This window comes from Leopardus geoffroyi, chromosome C1 (genome assembly GCF_018350155.1).
Source record: "Leopardus geoffroyi isolate Oge1 chromosome C1, O.geoffroyi_Oge1_pat1.0, whole genome shotgun sequence".
NCBI classification, from domain to species: Eukaryota; Metazoa; Chordata; class Mammalia; order Carnivora; family Felidae; genus Leopardus; species Leopardus geoffroyi.
In genome coordinates this window covers 55,909,904-55,932,914 of record NC_059328.1, presented here as the reverse complement: position 1 = coordinate 55,932,914, position 23,011 = coordinate 55,909,904, and the positions used below count along the sequence as shown (strand labels likewise).

The window sequence follows — 23,011 nt, the reverse complement described above, 5'->3', positions numbered from 1 at the left end:
GAACACTATGCCTTAGCATTTTGTATTCATGCTTTTATTTAATCTTCATAGGAACCTTACAATATAGATCTTTTATCTCCATTTGACAGCTGAAGGAACCAAGGCATAAAGAGGTTAAGCGAGTCGTCCAAGGTCACAGAGCCGGGAGGTTGATAAAGTAGGAATGGAATTAATCTTCCATCTCCAGTGATTGATGCACAGGAAGCTGGCCTGACTTCTAACCATGGAAGCAGACTGTGAAAAGTGGCAGATATTCTACCCTGGGACATGGTGAGTAGGAACTACAAGTATGAAGCTTCTTTAGATATCTCTGGATTCTTGGACACCTTCTTAGGGCCACTGGTCTGGTTCCAATCATTTCTCTGCCTAGCTTTTTTTTTTTTTTTCCATTAAAGAACAGGAAGTTTGAGAAGTGACAGGGAATGGGCACAGGCTGACTGTGCTGGGAAGAAATAGCCCATCAGGAGCAAACCGTATGTCCTGTGAACCCAGGGATCTGCCAGCAAAATTCCCTGATGCTAGAACTCTGGTTAGAGAACGTTAAGTCGTGTGCTGATTGTTGTCGGAAGCCAAGTTTGGTGAGGGGGAGGGGAGTCAGCACATACTTCTCTGCTGAACTCCATTTCCCATTTGGTTTGGCAGCTTGTTTTTCATGAAATGAGGCCAATCCAAGAATTCCATGTCAACATCGCTCCTTTTACTGGAACCGCAAATGCAGCCCCTTGGGACCTGGCTGTATCTCTGGGTAGACTTCAAAAACAACTCCTTTTTACTTTGAAATCATAACAGTCTTCTAAGAGCTACCCACTTCCTTACCTTTTTTTTCCTCTCCGAGGAAGAAAGTAAGGGCCAGGGTTTGTGGGCTGCAGCACCCCAGGATTTACTGTTGGCATAGAAGGCCTCTGGGCTGGCCAGACCAAGGGGGTTCTCCTGGACTCTGCTGTCGTTTTTCCTTTCTTGTGCTTCCAAGGCCTCGTGGTTCCTTCCTGCCTGTTTGTCTCTCTTCCAGGACCAGCTTGATGAGTAGGCATGGCCTTCCCCAACCCCCTCTTCATCCTCATCATGAGCTGCCCTCATCCTGTGACTTCAGGGGGCTTGCAAAAGATGCTGTCACATCTGAAATCCTCTTGCCATCAGTGACTAAAGCCCTTCCCCAAAGGAAAGGAGTCCCTTTTTAGCTGCTCCAACACTTGACAGCCCAGCTGGGGGTAGGGATGGGCAGGAGGGTAGGAGGAAAGCAGGCATGTTTAGTGAAGGGGAGTAATAGTGGTTAGTGATTAGTGAACAGTAAAAAATGGACTTATTGGTGAGTGCTACATACTGATAGGTCAACAATGAGGCTTGCTGCACGCAAGGTTTTTTCCAGAAAAGAAGAGGAAGAGACTTTTTTACAGCCTGTCCCCTGGGGCATAGGATGACCTAACCCCAGGTCGCCTTTCTCTAGCAAGTCTTCTGCAACTCCTGACCCATTCAAGCATGGATATGTGTCCTCTTCCGTGTCTTCATAACATCCTGTTCTTCTCTCCTTCATGGCTTTAAGTACCCAGTTATTGCCTCTTCGATTTCCTGCCTTCCTGACAAAATTGTCTTCCTGTTTTTCCTGTGCACCCAGTACTCTTATGTGTACACAGTGAGGCTAACAAACACCTCCCTTTGTTGAGTGAATGAATGAATACTTGCTGTTCCTTGAAGTGCTTGGGGAGGAGCACATGAGGGAGCGGTACAGTTGTTACTGTGTGCACTAACCAAAATTGAGGCTCTATTCAATTTTTGTGGTTACTGGTTATGTAGTGTGCTTGGGGTGTGAATCTGGGCTCCATCACTTACTAGGCATGTGCTTGGTCAAGATGTTTAATGTTGGTGCCATTTCTTCATTTATAAAATAGGGATGATGATCTACCTATGTATCTATCTAATGTTCTTTTGTGAGAAATAAATAAGTTAATATATCTAAAGTCTTTAAAACAAAGTCTGATATATAATAAGCTCTTAATAAATGTCAGCTTAAGACATTTTTCAAAGCCCTAGAAGAGAATCAGCTCTTTAAGCTGTCATCATTTGTTGCTGACTTCCTGTATTCCCTCCTCATGGACCTCCTCCTATTGCTCTAAGGTACTGGTCGATTCTTGCCTCAGAGCTTTTGCATCTCTCTTCTTCTTACCTGGCATGCTCTTCCCCAGACAGTCATGTGACTTCCTCCCTTACTTCATGTAGGTCTTTGCTAAAGTATTATTTCTTCAGAAGCCTTCCCTTTAGACCCTATCTAAAAGAACACTTTGGGTTTTATCTCATGTGTATAGTATATAGTATTATAGTGCCAGACACAGTATTTGTATATTACTTTGAGTTTTGTTTGTATCCACACTAAAATGTCAGCTCCAAGAAGGTAGGGACTTTGCCTTACTCACTCTATCATTTCTAGTGCCCTATAGAATGTTTGCCAATAGCAAGTGCTTAGAAATAGTTGTTGAATGGATGGGCGGATGGATAGATGGATGCATGGATGAATGGGTGATTGGGTAGGTGGGTGGGTGGATGGATGAGTAGGTAGGTGGGTGGGTGGATGGTAGATGGATAGGTGAGTGGATGGATGGGTGGATGGTGGATGGATGAATGGGTAGGTAGGTGGGTGGGTGGATGGTGGATAGGTAGGTGGCTGGTAGATGGTTAGATGGATGGTGGATGGATGGATGGGTGGATGAGTGAATGATAGATGGATGGTTGGATGGTGAATGGGTAGGTGCATGGTTAGATGAGTGGATGGTGGATGGATGAGTAAGTGGGTAGGTGGATGGATGGGTAGATCCATGAACATTTTGGGAAGCTTCTGTGTCCATTTCTACCAGGCTTCCCCTCACTTTCCCTTGACTCCTGCTGCAGACTTGTTCTCTTGCTCCTTTCCCCTCAGTTGGCCTAGTTTGCCAAAGCCATGAACTGTCTCAGAGGTGGGGTTCCTACACAAGCAATTTGGTATTGTTGACTAATTCAGAAAAATCAGATGCCCATTGTCAGCTGTTAAGGGGACACAGTGAAGGAGACAGACAGTACAGTGGGAGAGACAGATGAAGGGAGATGATTATATCTGCATTGGATCTGGGTCAGAGAGAAGCCCAGGAGTGGGGCCACAGAGGAGGGGCCCATAACCCATACCTTGGGCAGGAGTTCCCCTTAGATCTAAAGCTAGGCTCCATCATAGAGCCTCATCTTAAATAAAGTGCATATAGATGACACATAGCTAGACTGTCAGATTTATCCTGAGCTGAAAAAATACCTGAAGAACCAAACTCTTGTGAAATCAAAACATTTTATCAGTCACAGGAGCTCAGATTTGATATCATCAGAGAAATATTTTCAAAACCATGGGGAACGGCTGGCAGTATAATTTGCAGGAAGTAGAGCACCTCCAGCTTTCAAGGGAGAAGAGAGCTTGGGCTCCAGATGCTATGGGGCCAGAATCAGGGGGTGGGGGGTGACCCTCAAATTCCTGGCTGGGAAGGGAATATTTCACCAGCCTTGGTCTTGTGCAAATCACATACTCAAAGACGATTGTGGTTTTTTTTTTTTAATTTTTATACCCCCAGAAGACTCCTAATCAGAGTTCTTTGACATGATTTTAAAAATAATTTTCAAAAGAAGAATGTTATGGATTGAATTGTGTCTCCCCATCCCCAAATTCATAGTGGGCATATGTTAAAGTCCTAACTCTCAGTACCTCAAAATGTGACCTTACTTAGAGATAGGAACTTTGCAGATGTAATCAAGTAAAATGAGGTCATTAAGATGGGCCCTAATCCAATAGGTCTAGTGTCCTTCTAAGCAAAGGAAATTTGGACAAGACATAGAGGGAAGACAATGTGAAGAAACATAGAGAGAAGACAGCCATCTACAAGCCAGGGAGAGAGGCCTGGAACACATCCTTCCTTAACGGAAGCAATCCCATGACACTTTTATTTTGAAATTCTAGCTTCCAGGACTGATGCAACAAATTTCTGTTGTTTAAGCCCCCCGTCTGTGGTACTTTGTTACAGTAGGTACAGGAAACTAATACAGAAAATTAATAACAACTCTTCTTTAGATCAAGAAAAAAGGATTTCATCCATTTTCTAATCATTGGTAAATTCAAGTATTTCACAGGGCAGTTTATTTCCTCTATGATAGTGTACATGTTGTACACAGATTATATGTATGATGTGGTACAAGACAGAGCATAACCATGCCTTTAAAGTTCTTGAGGGGACTGGTGGTGTGTTAAGCATGGGTTCAGCTTAATTTCACAAATATCTATTGATCCTACCATGTGCCAGGCGCTGGCCTAGAAACTAAGAAAATAGAGTTCCTGCTTTCAAGGAACTCACAATCTGATGGAAAAGCACAAGGGTATAAACAATTATATCTGAGAGTGATAGTGCAGTGATCAAAATGTATACAGACTGAAAGTTAACAGGGAAAAAGTGACTAACTCAAGGGAAGGGGGCTGGTCAGAGATCGCTTGTCTGGGAGAGGTGGGGTTGGGGAAGTGATTGGAGCCAAGTTAAACCTGCAATCTTCTCCTTGAGTTTACAAATCACAGACACCTACAAACCTATAAATCAGTGAAATAGGTTGATATATGCCATCAGTCTGAATATGTTTTCAGAAGCTGAAAAATCATTTATGGATCACTGCAATTTTGTTCAGAATAGCTAAAAAAAAAAAAAAAAAAAGGAAGCATCCCAGATCTTTAAAAAAAATTTTTTTTAACATTTATTTTATTTTGAGAGAGAGAGAGAGAGAGAGAGAGAGAGAGACAGAGTGCAAGTGAAGAAGGGGCAGAGAGTGAGGGAGACACAGAATCTTGGAGCTCTAGGCTCCAAGCTGTCATCACAGAGCTCAATGCGGGGCTCAAACTCATGAACTGCAAGATCATGACCTGAGCCGAAGTTGGACGTTTAACTAACTGAGCCACCCAGGGCCCCCCCCTCCTTTTTTTAATGTTTATTTATTTTTGAGAGAGAGAGCACACAAGAGGATGGGGGTGTGGGCAGAGTGAGATGGAGACAGAGGATCTGAGGCAAGCTCTGTGCTGATAGCAGGGCTCAAACTCAAGACCTGTGAGATCATGATCTGAGCCGAAAGCGAGTGCTTAACAGACTGAGACACCCAGCTGCCCTGGAAGCATCCCAAATCTTTAATAGATGGTGTTAAGTGAATTATAATATATTCATATAATGGTCACACCATGGAAAATTATGAAACTGTTAAAAATGAGGTAGATTCATATATACCATCATGGAAGGATCTCCAAGAGGTATTTTTAAGTGAACAAATTAAATGTTAGAAAGATGCACATAGTATGATACCATTTATGTTATAAATATGAGGATATATGCATAGTTACTTATGTTTGTGAATGCATAGAAAGAACTCTGGCAGGATGTATAAAAATTGGTAATATTAGTAGCCTGGCAAGATGGGGGAGGAGAGACAGGGATATTAGATACAGATGCATATATTCATTTAATCTTTTACAACAAAAGAGTTTTTAAGGCAAAACAAATTTTTAAAACATCCCTTGTATGAATGGCTAGTCCACCCATAAGCTTGAGGCCCTGGGGCCCTGGGAATCTGCTCTGTGTGTCTGAGCTGACTAACAGGGAACTCACCTCCCACCCTTGGTCCTCATGCTCTGTCCACCTGGCCGACATGTCCATTTACACAGTGGCTTGCCCCAGCTCCCCACAGTCATGTGCATGCTGTTTACTTTGCTACACTTGTACCTAAGAGATTTGGGTTCAATGCAAGCAGACCTGGCTTCAGATCCCAAATTTTTCACTCACTATCTGTGTGACCTCGAAAAAACTACCCTTACCCTCTGAGCCTCAGTTCTCCCACCACAGGATGATCGTGAGAAGTAAATAAGGCAATTCCCAGTAAGGGCTGAATAAATCACAGCTTTGAAAAGATAAATAACAGAAATCAGCTGTTGACTGTGTTCAACTCATCCCCACTAAAATCAAACAAGCCCCAGGTTACCCTTACCTGGGGACTGTCTACCTCAATATAACTGACTGTACTTCACCACTTTTAGTGAAAAAATTAAATCAAACCAAAAGGAAATGAACAGTGGAATTTAAATATTTGATCAAGAGTGCTCATTTTCAGTACATCAGAGTCCACCTTCTTCCTGTGCATTCTTTGTCGTCACCTCCCACAACACACACACGCCTTAAAACCAAGAGGTTGTGCAGACCTGTTCCCATGGGAAGAAAACCCAATATGACACTATCCAAATGTGCAAATTTGCTGTATATTTTATCAGAGCATTCATCAAGAAGTTTCTTTAAAATGTATGTCCTATAGCATCAAGCATATAGTTATAGAATAAATGCAAATACTAAATATTTATTCAGTCATCACATTATTAAAAATAATAGCATCATTTTCAGCTACCCAGCATCTGAGTAGGCCTCCCATTTCAGGGAATGCTCTCATTCTGTGAGTTTGGGGAAGAAGCAGGAAACTTCCTCCCCCTACAGAAAGCGGAAAAAAGGCAGGCATTTTCCATCCCATTCCCTGATAGCCAGGGCTCTGATCTGTATGTTGGGCTCAGCCATTCAGATGCCTCCATCTGGAACTTTAAATCGGGAGCAAGTGGCACAAAGACAGGGGGATGGCCGAGATGGTCACAGTCACACAGTCTGGGTGTCTGGCAGCAGCAATACCAGCCACAGGTCACAACCAGACAGTTCCAGAGGCAAGGCTGGACTATGTTCTCAACTGCCCAGTCTACCTTGGTTCCTGCCCATTTTCCACGCCTGGTTCTCTAGCCTTCCTGTTGATTCTGTAAGCCACCCAATATCCCTTCAGTAACTTCCTATTTTCCTTAAGTTAACCAGAGTCGGTGACTATTTAGTTATAACCAAGAACCTTGGCTGGAACTAATCACTGCAAATTAGTGAGCAGCTATGAGCTAGCAATTATTCTAAGCTCTTCATGTGGAGTATCTTACTTAAACTTCATAAGAACCCAATGAGAACGGACCCTGTTATTCCCATTCGACAAATGGGAACACTGAGGCTTGCTAAGGGTAAGTACCTTATTCAAGGTCAACACGTAGAAAAGAGGCAGAGAGTCAGGATTCAGATCCATCCGAGAAACTCTTCCTTCTACTCATCTCCCAAGGATTTGTGGATCAGTTTACTAGTTACTCAAAGTGTCTTATAGATTGTTTCATGTAATCCTCACAAGTCTTTGGGGTTGGAACTTTTAATTCCTATTTTCCAAATGAGGAAACTGAGATGCAGAAGGATTAAAAGTGACTGGCCCAAATATTTATCATAAGCCTTAACACTGCACATACCCTTTGATCCAACAATTCCAGGTCTGAGCATTTATCCCAAGTAAAGAATCACATGTATGATCAAAGATTGCTCACTGGGCTTTAATTTATTACAAGAAAAAATTAAACACCATCCTTAAGGTCTAACAGTCAGGAAACAGCCAAACAAATTAGGGCATCCCACATGATGGAGCACTGAGTGGTCATTGAAAATCAGGCTGTAGAAACAGATGAGGGGTTGCCTAAACCCAGGAGTAACATGAGGGCTGACTTCAAAATGGTGTTCAGGAACTTTGGGGAATGATAGAAATGTTTTAAATCTTGACTGTGGTAATGGTTACACAGTTGTCAAAATTCATCAAACCATACTCTTAAAATGGGGGCACTTATTGTACATAAATTATACCTCAATAACTTTTTAAAACAATCTTCCATAGAAAAGATTTTTATCAAAGGCAATATTCACAAAATATTAAGTGAAGACATTTACAAAACAATATTTAGAGAGTATTTATTTCCATGTTTGCTATACGCATAGAGAAAAGAAGGAAATATACCAAAAGAACAATAGTGGTTATCGCTGAATGGTAGGAATTATGGATAATTTAGACCTTCTTTACACTCTTCTGTATTCTTTAGTCAGAAGAAACAAACACTAAAAAAAATTAATGACTTGTCATACGTCACGTAAGTATTAAATAGCGGAAAAGAGGCTAGAAATGAGGACTTTGCAGCCAAGTTAATTGTACCTTCTACTGTGCCTCAGAGTTTCTGCTCTGTACCAGGAATTGCTATCATGCACACTTTGGGAAATTGCCTATAAAACATGTTCTAGCCTGTGAGGAACTTGAACTCTGCACAGAAGGGTAAGGAGGGAGTGATTGCATCTGGTTAGGGAATCAAGAGAGGCTTCACGGAGGTGGATTCTATGATGAGCCAAAGAGGATGAGTGGGGCTGTAACAGGCAGAGACGAGGGAGGGAGGGCGAGACAGCGACATGCTTGTGGGAACACAGAGGCTTCAGTCTAGACTGAGAAAGTCGTATGGAGGGTGGTGCTGGGTGATGAGGATAGAGCGAAAACTGGAGGTACACTGGGAGGGGCCCTGGAATAAGGCCTGAAATTCGGTCCAACAAACTGCTTTACAGATGACAGGTCAGAGGTACCCACAGGTCAGCAGTGCTTAATCTCTGTTCCCAACAGAGAATCTCTGAGTTATAATGTGAATCCATGAGAAAATAAAACAGTTAAGTACTGAGAAATCCAATGTAGGGCTACTTTGGGGGACACATATGATGAATGTGCCTGTCCCAAAGCTGGTACAGACATTCAGGACACCTAGAATCGCTTGTGGTTACTCGGCTACCTCTCCCTCACTGCACCATGGGGACGCCAAGGGCGAAATCAGGAGCTTATTGGGCTTTGTAGCTCTGGGGCCCATCACAATGTGTACCTGTGACTGGTACAGAGTAGGTCAGCAGATGGCTATGGAATAAATGAGCAGACATTTACATCTCTTTTTTTAAATTTTTATTTATTTTGAGAGAGAGAATGCGAGCGGTAGGGCAAGAGCAGACAGAGAGAGAGAGAATGAGAATCCCAAGCAGGCTCCATGCTCAATGTGGAGCCCAACACAGGGCTCAGTCTCATGACGAGGAGATCATGACCTGAGCCAAAATCAAGAGTCAGAAGCTCAACCGACTGAGCCACACAGGTGACCCATAATACATTTACATCTTAAAAAGATATCTAGGAGAGGAGGTATGGTGTAATGATTAGAGCATAGACTCTGGAAGCAGATAGCTTGGCTTTGAATCCAGGCTTTGCTACTTACTGACTATATAGCTTTGGGAACGTTATTTAACCCCTCTATGCTTTGGTTTCCTATTTCTATAAAACGAGATCACAAGAGTAGCTGCCTCCTAGGGTTGTTGTGGGGATTAAATGATTTAGTAGATAGAAAGCACTTGGAAGCATACCTAGCACAGAGTAAACTCTATATAAAGTGTTAGATATTATAAGAGATCTTGCTAGTCCAATCTCCTTTAGAGGTTAGGAAACTGAAATCCAAAGAAAGGGTAGTGACTTGTCCAAGGTCGTAAAAGGAGTTGAAAGTGGAACTGAGTGTTCTCGGCCTCTGTGAATCAATAACTGTCTGGAATAAAAGGACTTACTGGTTGGCTTCTTCTCATGTGCCTGGCACTGTCCTAGATCCTGTCTGGGGAACATGCTTCCAGCCTTTGGGTTGGGATGAAAAGATGCATACACAAGAAACAACTTTAGACCAGTGCAATGCAATAGGATGCATTCCTAACCAGGCAGCTGGAGAAAACTGGGGCCTCCTGGAAGAAGTGGGATTTCAACCTGGGATTTGTAAGGTGAAGAAATAATTAGAACAGTGGCTTTCTGGTTTTTTTGGCTGAAGGTTGATTAGGAAACATTAGATACTCCTTCTCCACAGACTCTCCCTCCACATTACAGTGAAAAGAACAAGCCCTTTGGAATAAGACAATCTAGATTGAAAGCCTGGCCCCCTTGCTTCTCAGCTAAGTGATTTTGGAACAGTCACTTGCTATCTCTGAGCTTTAGCGTCTTAATCAATAAAATGGAGGTAAAAATACCCTGTTCACAGGGTTATTGTGGGGCCAAAGGAGCTAGTATATGAGAGACACAAGATGATCAAATAAAATCAATTGCTCCCCCCACCTATGTTTTTTGGCCCTCTTCCCTGACCTACCAGATTGAGGAGTACTTTACTACCTCTGGAATGAGGGACAGGCTGGAAGCTGCCGTCAGAGAACAAATCAAATTAAATCATTGGAAGAGTTTAAATTATCTTCCCCTAAGTCCTGAGACAAGGGTTTTTTTCTTTTTTTTGGGGGGGGGGGACAATGGGAAGAAAGTGTTGAGGATGAGGGTGAAGGGAACATAAGGTGTTAGAAAAGGCTGTGGTGAGGACTACAGAAGGAAAGCCCAGAAAGGGGGAGGTAGGTGCTGAAGACATTAGGTATGGCCAGCCGTAAGCAGGATGTCAGCTTTCCTTTGGTGGAAAGGGAGGATACCAACATGTGTTGAGCATGACTAAGTGCCAGTTATTGGGCTGGATGCCGGGGAGACAGCCTTGAACTACGCATGAGTCCTGCCCTAAGAAGCTCCAGGCTCTTGGTAAACATTAGTATGAAAATAAAGTATTAGAATCCAAATAATTTAAATGAGAACAAGAGAGATAACACAGAAGACAGCATGATTGATGTTATGAGGAGGTCATATGGAAGGTGGGTCTTGAAGGATGAATAGATCAATTCAGGGAGGCAATCTATGGAAGGGAGAATGATGCAAGGCTCACCACTGCTGGAGTTAAAAGGGTTTGAGAGATGAGGCCGGGAGGGAGGGAGCGTCTAGATGATGATGGCTCACGTTAGCCTTCTTCCTGGAGTGATGGGGGCCAAGGAAGGGTTTTAAATGAATGGAGAACTCTGTCCAATTTTTCAGTTAGAAAGACCCTTCTGGCAGCAGAATGTGAGGTGCTTTGGAATGGGTGAAAACCTGGAGGCAGGATGCCAGTGAAGACACAGTTTCTATGGTCCAGGAGATAGAGCAAGGGTCTGAACCAGGAAACCGAGTGACCGTCTTCTCCCAAGCTCCTCGCAACCATATGCAATCTTGTCCTCTTCGAAACCACAGCATGCATATCCCTCACTCATGACCCTGTGACCCTGCCTGTGTTGGGACTATCTGTCTATTTGTCATCCCGCCACTTCCAGGTTGGGAGCACTTTTCCCTCTCAGCAACACTGGGCCCAAGAGCTCATTCACAGTTGGCACTGATGAGTTCTGAGGGTCATGGGGTTTGAAAAGAAGGGCATGAGGTGAATGCAGCATGCGGTCCAGTTCATGAGCCAAACAAGACCTCCAGGCCGTCTGCTCACTTCCCCTTCTCTATTTGTCCCTAATCAAACTGTGCAAAGAAATGTTTTAACTGACTTCTGTATTGTTTTGTGAATCAACAAAAGAGTCTTACAATGTTTACCAACCAGAGCTTTAAGGAAATAACGTATAATCAGGGGAGGAAAGGCCAGCTGGTGGTAGTTGGAGTTTGCCTGCATGGTTGTTTGTTTCTCCTCCAACAGAAAAGTCAATCGTGGTTTGTAGCCTAGGGCATTTGCCAGAGGTGAATTTGCTCATACACAAACACACTTGTAGGCAGTATTTTCTCCCTCCCTCTTCCATGACTTTCCCTTTGCTGCCTCTGTTACATCTGCGTGGGCACAGATAAGGTGGTTGCAGGTTAACTAGGGCCGAAAAGTTGTTATCACCTGACATTTGTGCCAACAGCTTATGTAAAACAAGCTGATTCCAGCAAGCACATGTCCCAGACAGGAGCCGGCCCACTGCTGGCATCTTCCAGGCGCCATTGAGCTGCGTGCTTCCAAGGGCCAAGAATGAGGCAGTGCTGAGGGCTGGGGCCGTGTGGGGCATTGGAAGGAGCTGTCTCTGACAAGGGCTGGAATATGTGGGCAGAGGAGTCCGGCAAGAAAGGCTTGCGAGTCCCGAGCAGCACCTGTTCCCAGGGAGTAAATAATACTTGGCCCTTGTGTCATAACGCCTGCCTGTCGCCCAGCAGGCATCCCGTTCATGCTTCATTGTGGGCCGCCAGTCTCACACCATGCTGCTGGTTTAAAATGTGCTTTGGAAAAGACAGCAAAAGTCCTGATGGCTTCTGCTCAGCTGAGGGTCCCTCCCCAACTCTCATTTCACAGCTGCTGTCCAACTGCAGGGCTCACAGGGTGGGCCAGCCAAATATTTGGATCTGGTGCCCCCAGCTCTGGAGAGAGGCTAGGGGACGGGGGCAGAGAGCCTGAGACAGCACTCGGCTGTGGTCCCGGGAGGACAGGTGCTGGTGGCTAAGTCTCATCCTATTCCCCCCACCCTTCCTCTCCTCCTCCCTCTTGCCTCTCTGTTTACAGTCTATTCACGGGACGATATTTGAAGTATTCAAAATATGGACATCACAGCCCAGAACTGAATGCCAGGCCCCTTGTGCGGAAGGAGAGTTAGTCTGTTTAGAGACAAGAAAGACTCATCAGTCTGTTTGGGAATGAATCAGAACCCAGCGATGACTCTGTTTTGAAAGGACATCGTTTATGGGTTGAAGTAATAGAGCAGTGGTTAAGAACTTGGGTGCTGAGGGCAAATAGGCCTGGATTAAAATTCCAGCTCAGCCAAATTGAGCATCAAAACTATGTCTGGGTAAATTTCTATGTCCCTGTTTGTTGGGTGACCAACTCATTCAGGTTTGCCCAGGATTTTCCAAGTGCTGGGAGCCCCCTCTGCTTGGATACATGCAGAAGATAACGATCATGCTTAGCTTCTCCACCGTGAAGATGACCCTGCTGGGGTTATCACAGTGCCTGGCACACAGTGAGTGCTCCGCTAAGTAAGCTAGTATGATGCCCTTCTGAGGACCCAGAAGTGTTGGGGTATTCGAGTCACCCCATCCCAAGTCACCTGGGGCCCTGCTGGAGTGCAAAAGACACAGCCGCAAACATACCTGTCTCTGAGCAAGCATGGCAGCATTTATGCGAGGAGCTAACCCTGTTAAGTAGCTAGTGTTATCTCTCTCTACATCTCTGAGGGGTAGGACCTGCCAAATGTGAATTGCTAGAAAGGGAAGGACAATAATCTTGAACCCAGCTCCCCTTCATCAAGCCCCGAGTTCTGTCCCAGACCATTCCGCTTCCCTTGAGATAATTCCTTCTACATCTTGAGTACTGCAATAAGCCTTTGCTCAAACTGTCCCCTCTTCCGGAATGCCCTTTCCTCACTGCCATGGCCTTTCGGCCCTCCATCTCTTCACCTGGCAAGTTCCTACTCTCCTTGGGTACCTAACTCAGGCATCACCTCCAGAAATCTGTACTGACCCTTCTTATATGCTTCTATTCTCTTAACACCCCTTATGTATTTCTGCTGCTACATCTCCCTCATACTATTATAATAATTTACTAATGGACTCTCTCTATGAGCTCCTTGAAAGGACTGTTTCTCTCTTTCCACCTCCCCCAGAGCCAAACAGTCCCGACGCATACCAGGTGCTCCAAGAATGTTGTGGAACTGAAAGTATAACATGATTATTTTGACTTGGTAATAGATATGATTACTTGAGTGCTTATGATGTGTCAGGCACTATGCTGAGCATATATATTATCTCATTTAGTCCTCACAACAAACTCATGAAGTCTAAGGACAGATAGGAAAACAAGGCTCAGAGAGGCTAAATATCCTGTCCAAGGTCACACAGCCAGTAAGCAGTAGATCCAAATTTTGAGTCCAGATCTGCCTATCATGCTATTAACCACTGGGCTCCTCTACAATCACCAGTGCCTAACTCAGTTCTCTGCTCATATTAAGCACTTGGTATCAGATGACAAGTTGAATGGATGGTATGGGGTAGGGACCAGCAAGTTTTCCACAGGAAGTACAGCAGTGGACAGAGGTTCATTGCCTTTGGGTCCTCACAGGCCAGCTGTGGTGTGTTTTCAGGAGCTGCCAGCTCTCTGGGCTGGCACTCAAAGCTCTTCCTAATTCCAGGGCTTATTTTCACCCTCATACCTTCCCGGCCTTTCTCATCCTCCCAGGGCAAGGTGAGGTCTGAGAAAGCTGAGGAATGCAGCTGAATTGTCTTCAACAAATTCTTTTGTCGATAAGACATGGGGGAGTTTCCAGACACTTTCCTATGACTGTTCCAGCTAAGAACATTGAGCTAAGCTACAATGACTCAGCCCATGGAAAACCAGGGCTGCTAAAGTTTCCCAGGAAGTCAGGTTGCTGTATGCGTCTTTGTCCAGCCAGGGCAGGAAATCACAGGCAGCCCAGCGTCCTTGGAGCCTCCCTGTGGAGGAGATGGGCAGGAGGGTCTGAAGAATGAGCACTGTCACTCAGGGAAGAGAGGCTAGGTCTGGAAGTGTGTGTCTCTCCTCCCCTCCATGACTTCTCATCTAGAAGAAACCTCAGGGATGGGCTTAGACGACGGGTCCTGGGTTAGAAGGTTAGAGTCCTGGCAGTGAGACAACAGCCAGTGACACAGCCTGTCTGGGCTTCGGAGTCCTCTCTGCAGAATGGGGAAGAGAAAGGTACCTACTTTATAGGGCTCCTGTGAGATTAAAAGAATTAAGCTCTACACGATGCTGAGCAATTAGCACACCTAGTAGACGCTTGAGAATAGTGGCTGGTGTTGTGTGAGTGAAGGAAAGGAAAACCATTGAGGGGAGACCCCAACACCAGGGTGGCCAGGATTCTGGCCGATCCCTCATTGCTCAAGGACCGAGCAAGTCTACTTGCTGTGCCATTGTGACTACTCCCGGGCCGAGCAGCACGTACGGCGTTCCTCTGACCAGCAGCTCCCAAAGTGTGTTTTCTGCAGGCTGGTATCTGCAGGAAGGACTGGTTCAGCCTGAGCCCATTGTGTTTACAGCACATGTGTTTTGCCTTGGCAAGCTGGAAGTGCATGACCCCACAACATTATCTCCAGGGGCCCTTTTCTCCAGAGGTCAGGCAGAGTCTGCTTTCTTACCCAAAGAGGGCCTTGGCTTGGAGAAATTTCTTCTGGACACATTGCATGAGGGCTCATGAACTCCATAGCCTTGGCTGTGTCCCCTTCCCCTCTTACCTCCTCTCCCCCCCTTCTTTGGCAGAATCTGACGTAAATGAAAATTTATGCTCCAGGGGAAAAAAGATGTGTAATGTCTTAGATAATATCTTTTCTTCTCTGACTTTGAAGTGTGTCAAAGAAAAGCCAAATGGCCTAAAATTGATAATAAGTAGTCTTTTAGTGTGGTTTTATCTTCTTGTCAAGTCAACAAGTATCTATTAAGTTGTAAGTGTTGGAAGACTGGGGCTGTGAAGCCTGGTCAGAAAGTCCTGTGGAACTGATTTAACAGTCAAGAAATGAAAGTCTCAGAGAAGAAGAGACATTCTGAAGATTATTAGCCAGCTTTGGCAGGGGCTGGGGTAGGAGTAGGATTTAAATCCAAGACTCTGATCTTTGGCTTAACTCTCTCTCTTCCTTCTCCTCCTCCTAATGGCCACCCCGTGGTGTCACTGGTATGGTTCTGGGCAAGTAAGAGCACCAAGAATTAAGGGTAACACCTTCTGCCTTTGAGGGGCTTTCAGTCTAGTAGAGAAATGAGCAGATTAAACGATGAGCAGATGATCCTTAATAACATGCTTGAGAGAAAGAACAAAGGCTTTCATGCAAAACTGACCACATCCTGGCTTTGTATCCTACTAAAGCCCCACCCTTCATCCTCTGTGGGGCCTGGGACATGTCACCTAACCTCCTAAAGCCCCAATTTCCTCATCTATAAGACCACCTCTTAGGGTCACTATGAAAGCATTTAGAATAGAGCCTAGCACATACTAGGTGCTTAATAAGTGGAAGCAAAAGATAAATCCAACCTTACGAAACGCTACCCCTTCCTCTTAGACTTCTCTGTGGCTACCCTGTCATTTGCAACATGGACTCACATCTGTTTTCCCCTTCAAGACTCATAAGAGCTTTCAAAAATAACTAGGGAAGACTCTGAATAAATATTCATTGAATAAATGGCTACATGGGTGGGTCAACAATAAAACTAACAAACACAGAACACTTACGATGTGCCCAGGATTGTTCTAAGTACTTTACCTGTTCTATTTAGCTTATATGTTATGTGCATTATATTTGCACAACAACTCTATGAACTGGGTATTATTAACTTCCCCATGATGTTTCCTAAGGAAACAGACTCCAGAAGATATTAAATATCTTGCCTAATGTCATAGGTAGTATGTAACTTAGCTGAGATGAAGCCAGTTAAGCTGGCTCCAGAGTTTGGACTCCTACCCGGAACATTGCACTCACTGACTGACTTTGACTGACTGAACGAATAATGAACGAATGACTATAGAGACCAGGTACCCCTCTTTTCCACAGGTACTGAAGCTGAGGCTGACTGAGTATAAATGACTGGCTCGAGGTCACACAGTCAACTTAACAGCTAAGATGATCATGACATGGCAGGATTCCACTTCCCTTCCCCCTTTGAAGTTGATGTAGCCATGTGACTCACTTTATCCAATCAAATGTGGGTAGAAATTGCATATAGCACTTCTGGATGGAAGCTTTAAGAACTTGCCACATTTCTTAGAAGCACACGTTGAAATGAGGCCTCTATCTGCCTAAGTCACTGAGTGACTAAAATGAGCATAGTCCACCTGCCTACCAATGATAGTATTAAGGGAGAAATAAGTTTTTATGATGTTAAGCCACTGAGATTTGGGAAGGTTTTGTTATCACAGCAGAGCCTGGGTTCTCCTGACTGAGACAGGTAGAACTAAGAATGGGAGCCCAAGTAATCGAATGCCTCATACAACTTCTGTTGCATTACCTTGTCCCAGTCAACAATAGACACTCACGAGTCTTACCTACCAATGACTTCTCCCCCTCACCCACTGGACTATTCTTGGATTGAATGAAGTGGATTATTTATGGCATGAAGGGAAGACAGCTGCAGAATTCCAGCCCCTGACAGGTTTTAGACAGACATTGACAGCTTGGCTCTGCTTATTTGATATACCAGATACCTACCCCCTTCCTAAAAGTGTGCCTTGTATTAATTTGTCTTAGTGAATAGAATATTTTAGAGAGAGTGAGCTTTTCATAAAGCTTTTCATAAAGTATTGAGATTAGTAGCCATATCTCCTAAAGATGCAGAGTCAGGTGTAATTGGCCAGATATGTATTTGACTGATTTTTTAAAGGTTGTAATGAGTTTTAAGGATAATTAGTTACATAACCTAACAGGCCTATTACTTTCTATTTGGCAAATGCAGTAACAGTAAAACAATTTATATTGGCATCAAAAATGCTCAACTGATTTTTCAAAAACATTTTTGATTGGTTAAATGAATCTAACTAGAGTTTTAAAAAATTAGTTTCTATATGTAGAGAGTATCATTTATATTTATGTTATTTAACCAATGAAAGAAGATTATACAAAAGAAGAGGATCTAGATTTTAGATACGGCTTTTTTGATTTTAGGATAAATCAATACATGTAAATTTTTGTTGACACACACCACAAAGTTAATAGTGTGTAGGTCTAGGTCAACTTTACATTCATCCTTACACTTTTTTGCATCCTCTAAATTTTATGTATAGACTCTATATGTTTAATATCACCTGGATTTTCCCATAGACTATACTTACAATCAAAGAGTCTGATCAAGTGTGTTCTAAGTTATGGTAAAGTTAGGTTTCCTTCTCTGAGATTGGCTGGCTATCTTTGGGGTCACTGTAGGCCAGCTTGAAAGTTAATCTGAGCCCAGCTGTGTTGTCTGATGAGGGCAGACCCAGAACGTGACCACACGGGGCTGGATGAGACCCTGGACCACACTGGCTATAGCCTCTCCATTTCAATGAGAAGGGAACTGAGGCCCACAGAAGGGATGTGCCCACAGCCACAGAGCTAGTGAGTGAACGAGAACTAGAACCCAGGTCTGTCTGATGCCAAAGTTCATATACTTTCCAGCACCCTCCAATTTTGAGGGGGTTGTAAGCCCCTGGTTTGCATTATTGTACTAGACGCTCTTTTGAAATGTAGGTAGACATCATGAGATTCCCCATATTCTGGTACCATTTGCCAATTGCAGTGCGCTTTACCATTAAAGCATTTAAAAATGCATTATCTTGGGGTGCCTGGGTGGCTCAGTCAGTTAACTATCTGACTCTTGGTTTCCGCTCAGGTCATGATCTCACAGTTTGTGAGTCTGAGCCCTGCGTCAGGCTCTGCTTTGGCAGTGTGCGGAGCCCGCTTGGGATTCTGTCTCTCTCTCTCCCTCTCTCTGCCCCTCCCCTGCTCACAGTCTTTCTCTCTCTCTCAAAACAAATAAATAAACTTAAAAAAATAATTAAAAAAATAAAATAAAAATGTGTTATCTCACTTAAACCTATGATAAATAACTCTGTGGGCCACAAAGGACAGTTAGCACCAAAACTCTGTCCTCTTGTTTTCTTGGCCTGTCTTTCCACATCAGCATGCTTCCTCACCTTCATATGTTCAGTGTGAAAAACCATGTGGTACCACCATATCTTGGTGCCTCTGTTTCTCTACTCTGTGCTTTAGGGCAAGTGCTTGAACGCCCTGAACTTGAGTTCCCTCCTGTGTAAAATGAGCATAATAATCTAAGTTTTCCAGATGATCAAAGGAAATCACACAGGTAGGATGCAGGGCCAGGTTCATTTCCATGCTGCAGTTCACCAGGTCGTCCTACCCACCGATGCATTCAACTGATGGTTTCATGGCATGCCCCTTCTATTCCCTCCTATAGCATCTTCTCTATGTCATAGGCTGGTGCCCTCTGCTTCACCAAACCCTGCCCCTCCAACACAGTGTCACCTCCTCTGAGAAGGATGCCCTGACTCCTTTAACCAAACCAAGCGCTCCCACTTTTGAATCCCTATTGAAATTGTGGTTCTTGCCACACTTTCTTATACTTTTGGCTTTATCACTAACTGGGTGACTGCCTTCTCTATATACTGTGCCATGTTGGTCAAGGATCTTTTATAACAGACAAAGCTGGATCTTTAACTCAGGCTTTCAAACATTTTTGGTATCTATATATCTACCTATCTATCCATCCTTACACACACATATATATGGGTATATATGTATATCATATACACACATGTGTGCATGTGTGTGTGTGTGTGTGTGTATACATACATATATATTTTTGATAACTCAGCTCTTGTTTTTGCTCCATTAGAAGAATAGATCAAGGCCTGGAAGATTCTGTTTTTCTTCCCTAGCTTTGAAAAGCAAAGATAAATGTGAACACTAAACAGGGACAGAGGGAAGTATGCTTGGGAATGGAGAAGGGGAATGAAGAATGGCTAAATACATTATCTCATTTAACCCTCAGAACAACCCTGTTGTGAGGTCCACTTTACAGATGAGGAAAGTGAGGCCTGGAACGGTTAAGTGCTACATCCAAGGTTGCAGATGCAGATTAGATAGACCCCTAACTATGCCTCGTTCTGAAGTTGATGGGTTGTTTTGGGTTTTTTGTTTGTTTGGTTTTTGTTTGGTTTTTTGTTTTTTGGGTTTTTTTTTTTTTTTCCAAAACCAGGCTGTGTCCCTCTTGCCAGTTGTGGGGTAGTGGTTGGGTGCTGAGCCGGACTCCTCTTGTTGAATTCTGGTCCTGCCACTTTCTTGCTACATGACCTTGGGTGAGTTACCTAATTCTAGGCCTTGGTTCCGTCATCAATAAAATGGGAGTGATACAAAAAGAATGATTACTTCAGGAAAAGGTTGTGAAGCACTTGGAAGTGCTTTAGGTTTAGGTTTATAGCACTTTCAGCAAGGGAAGCACTTGGAAAAGTTCTTGGAGCAGAGATAGGGCTCTGTCGGCATGAGCAATGGTCATGGGGTGTCCCCATGAAGGGAGCAATGGCCCTGGCAGCACCCAGCAGGTCCAGGAGGACCCCACTTCCTCTGCACCTAACGTCTCCTTTGTGCCCCTTCCCCAAGCCCAGGACCCAGGCATGGCCCCAGCTGCTCACGTCATCACAGCATCCATTCCCATTCTTTCTGCAGGTGGTTTCAGCTAAGGCACAGGTGGAGTTTTGATGACTGGAAATACACCTTGTGGAAAACCAGTGAGAGCAAAACTCTTCAATATGCTCCATTTTACCAATTTCTTCTCTTGGGTTTGCAGTTCACACAGCAGCAGCTTCAGTTTCTTCTTCATTTTCATATCTCCCTTAGTCCTCAACATGGTTAGGAAAATGCCCAGGGTCACACCGCTACTAAATGAGGGAGCTGGGATCTGAACCCAAACCACCTGACTCCAGACCATGCCTGCTTAACTACTACCCCACAGGACCTCCCCCTGTCGTTATGGAATATGCCTTGAGGACAGATATCACCTCCCACCAGACTTCCCGCCGTGGCTGGCACCTAGCAGCTTGCTCATAATAAATCATCAGTACCCACTGACAGACTTGCCTGACAACATTATATGTTGTAATCTCTTCTCTTCAGAGCTGCTTATGCCAGGGTTGAACTGGAGAAAAGTTAAAATATTCATTCATTCATTCATTCACTCACTCACTTATTCATCAAATGTGTACTGAATGACTAATCAGGGCCAGACTCCAAGCTCGGCGGCGTTACAGGAATAAAAACACGTAAGACAAGATCCCTGCACTCTAGCTGCCTGGAGTCCATGGGCAGTGGGGGTGGGGGCAGTGCAGGGATTCTCAACCCTGCAGAGACATTTTCATCTGCTGAGGAGCTTTAAAAAAAAAAATACTAATGCCTGGGCCTCACCGCCTGTATTTCTGATTTGGTTGATCTGAGGTGAGATCCCAGGCTTTGTGTGTTGTTGTTGTTTTTTAATAATAAACTTTTTATTTTAGGACAGGTTTAGGTTTATAGAATTATTATGAAGGTTGTAGAGAGAGTTCCTGTCTACACCATTCCTAATTTCCCCTACAACTAACATCTTACATCAGTACAGTACATTTGCCAAAATTAATGTACCAGTATTGGTGTATTGTTATCAACTGAAGCTAATACTTTATTTAAATTTCCACACTTTTTCTCTAATGTCCTTCTCCTGTCCCAAGATCCTATCCAGTGTACCACATTACATTTAGTTATCTTGTCTCCTTGGGCTTCCCTTGTCTCTGACAGTTTCTTGGCTTTGGTTTTTTGGTCTCTTTAAAAGTTCTTCAGATTCAAATACACAGGGTTTATGACCTCTGGTCTGGGGTCAAAAGCATGGAAATTTTAGAGATTAGGCTGTTTGGGCTCAAACTCTGGCTGGGCTACTTAATAGCTCTGTGAACTTGGTACAGTAAGTAAGCCTGTGGGGCCTCCATTTTCTCACATATAAAATGGGGATATCAGTGGTATCTATCCCATTAATTTGTGAAGGTCTAATGAGGCTAATATTTCTCACTTTTTTACATCATAGCACCCAGAGAAATGGAAGAAACTACTCACAGCCAAGAATTAGAGAACCAAAGATTTGAGCCACCTGTAGCTCTGGTAATGCCACTTTAGGAAGTTCTGGGTTAACATCTGTTGAGGCACATGAGAATGTGCATGGTCTCTGTGGCAGACTCTGGGTGACCAGCGACGGACAAACCCCAAGGCACCTCGTAATACCATGAGTTACAAGAGCAGCCAGGCTGCTGACACATGAAGAATGCAGAGCGCCTGGCAAATTAAGCGCGGGCATTTGGAAACCGAAGGCTCAAGATCTCTTGTCAGGAGCCTCCAAGGCGAATCCCTCCAGCAACTACTGCCTCTCTGGCGCCACCATCTGGTATCCGCTGGGTGGTTTGCTGCCACCAGAACTTGTCAAAACTGGAAAAAAAAATTTTTTTTCAATAGATTTTTACTTTATTGAGAAATTGAAGACTTGGATACATTAAATGAAATCCACTTCTAGGGGAGAAAAATTTAAAAATCACAACAGAAAAAATGCTAACACCCTCCAGGCCATAGCAGAACCCAGAGAATACATTCATCCAATCGAAAAATTCTAGGCACTTCATAATTGACCTTTTGATACAAAATGATCTATTAAATTTGCAATTCGTGGTTCTGGGTGTTGAGGTTTATAGGACAAGCTTCAAACCTTGAGCTGATTCCATGAGGAGTTATCTTTTGAATCAGGTTTTCCTTGTTTAAGAGGGCACAGCAGCACCAGCACCCACCTTCTGGCCGCTTCTTTCTTGGCCTGGTGAGCCTGCACCGCGGCGTCATCCACCCTGGAGCCGGCAACCACCTCAGGTGCAGCAGCTTGCAGTTGCCAATCTCCAGCAACATTCCCTGAATCTTTCCAGCCAGCTTTGAATATGATGTTTGGGTAAGTGGGAGCAAACTTTCTCCCAGCATCTGCTTCTGGTTTCTGCAGCCAGCATGGAGGTGTTGGGGGGGGGGGGTGCTCCTGCCCCCACGCGTGCACCACGGTCTGCGGTGCCCACAGACTCCGGAGGATGATGGCGGTGGCCACTGCAGGCACGTTTGCATAGTGCAAAGACACTGACAATTTGATTCCAGCCAAACTTTGTTTCCTCAAAGCTGATCTGGGGATCAAGTTCCAGATTCCAGTGTTCAGTACATCTTCAGTAACAGGAAGTCTTCTGTCCCCCCTACTTGCTAGGTATGTATTTCTTGAGGTTGAAGAAATTAGAGATGTCAGCAATTGTTAACTCACGATGGTTTTCTTTACAATTTGCCCACAGATGTATCAGCGCCATCCCTACCGGCCAGTCCTTGCACCTTTGAGACCAAGAGAGATTCATGGATGATTTAGAAATAATAATAAATGCTGATGTGCAGAAAAGTCTTCTCACTGTTATAAAGCATTTCTGTGTTCCTCATCTTATAGTGAAATGTATAAATGGCAAGAGTTTTATGGGTGACAGATCAGGGTTCAAATTTTAGCCTTACTATGTAACCATGGGTAAATTACTTAATTTCCCTGGGCTTCCATCCCCTCATCTATAAAGTCAGGATAAAAATGCCATCCTCAAAGGCTGCTGGAGGGGTTGTGGGAGAGGAGATGGGCTAAATGGGTAAGGGGCATTAAGGAATCTACTCCTGAAATCGTTTCACTATAGCTAACTAATTTGGATGTAAA

At 44.0% G+C, this 23,011-nt stretch overlaps 1 long non-coding RNA gene across 1 annotated transcript; it reads left to right on the top strand.

The window, feature by feature from the left end:
* The first annotated feature begins 94 nt into the window (after positions 1-94).
* LOC123598040 lies at positions 95-22,717 on the top strand. The gene is made up of 3 exons (XR_006712358.1): positions 95-270; positions 396-539; positions 21,335-22,717. It is a non-coding gene; the product is annotated as an uncharacterized LOC123598040 (long non-coding RNA).
* Positions 22,718-23,011: the final 294 nt, after the last annotated feature.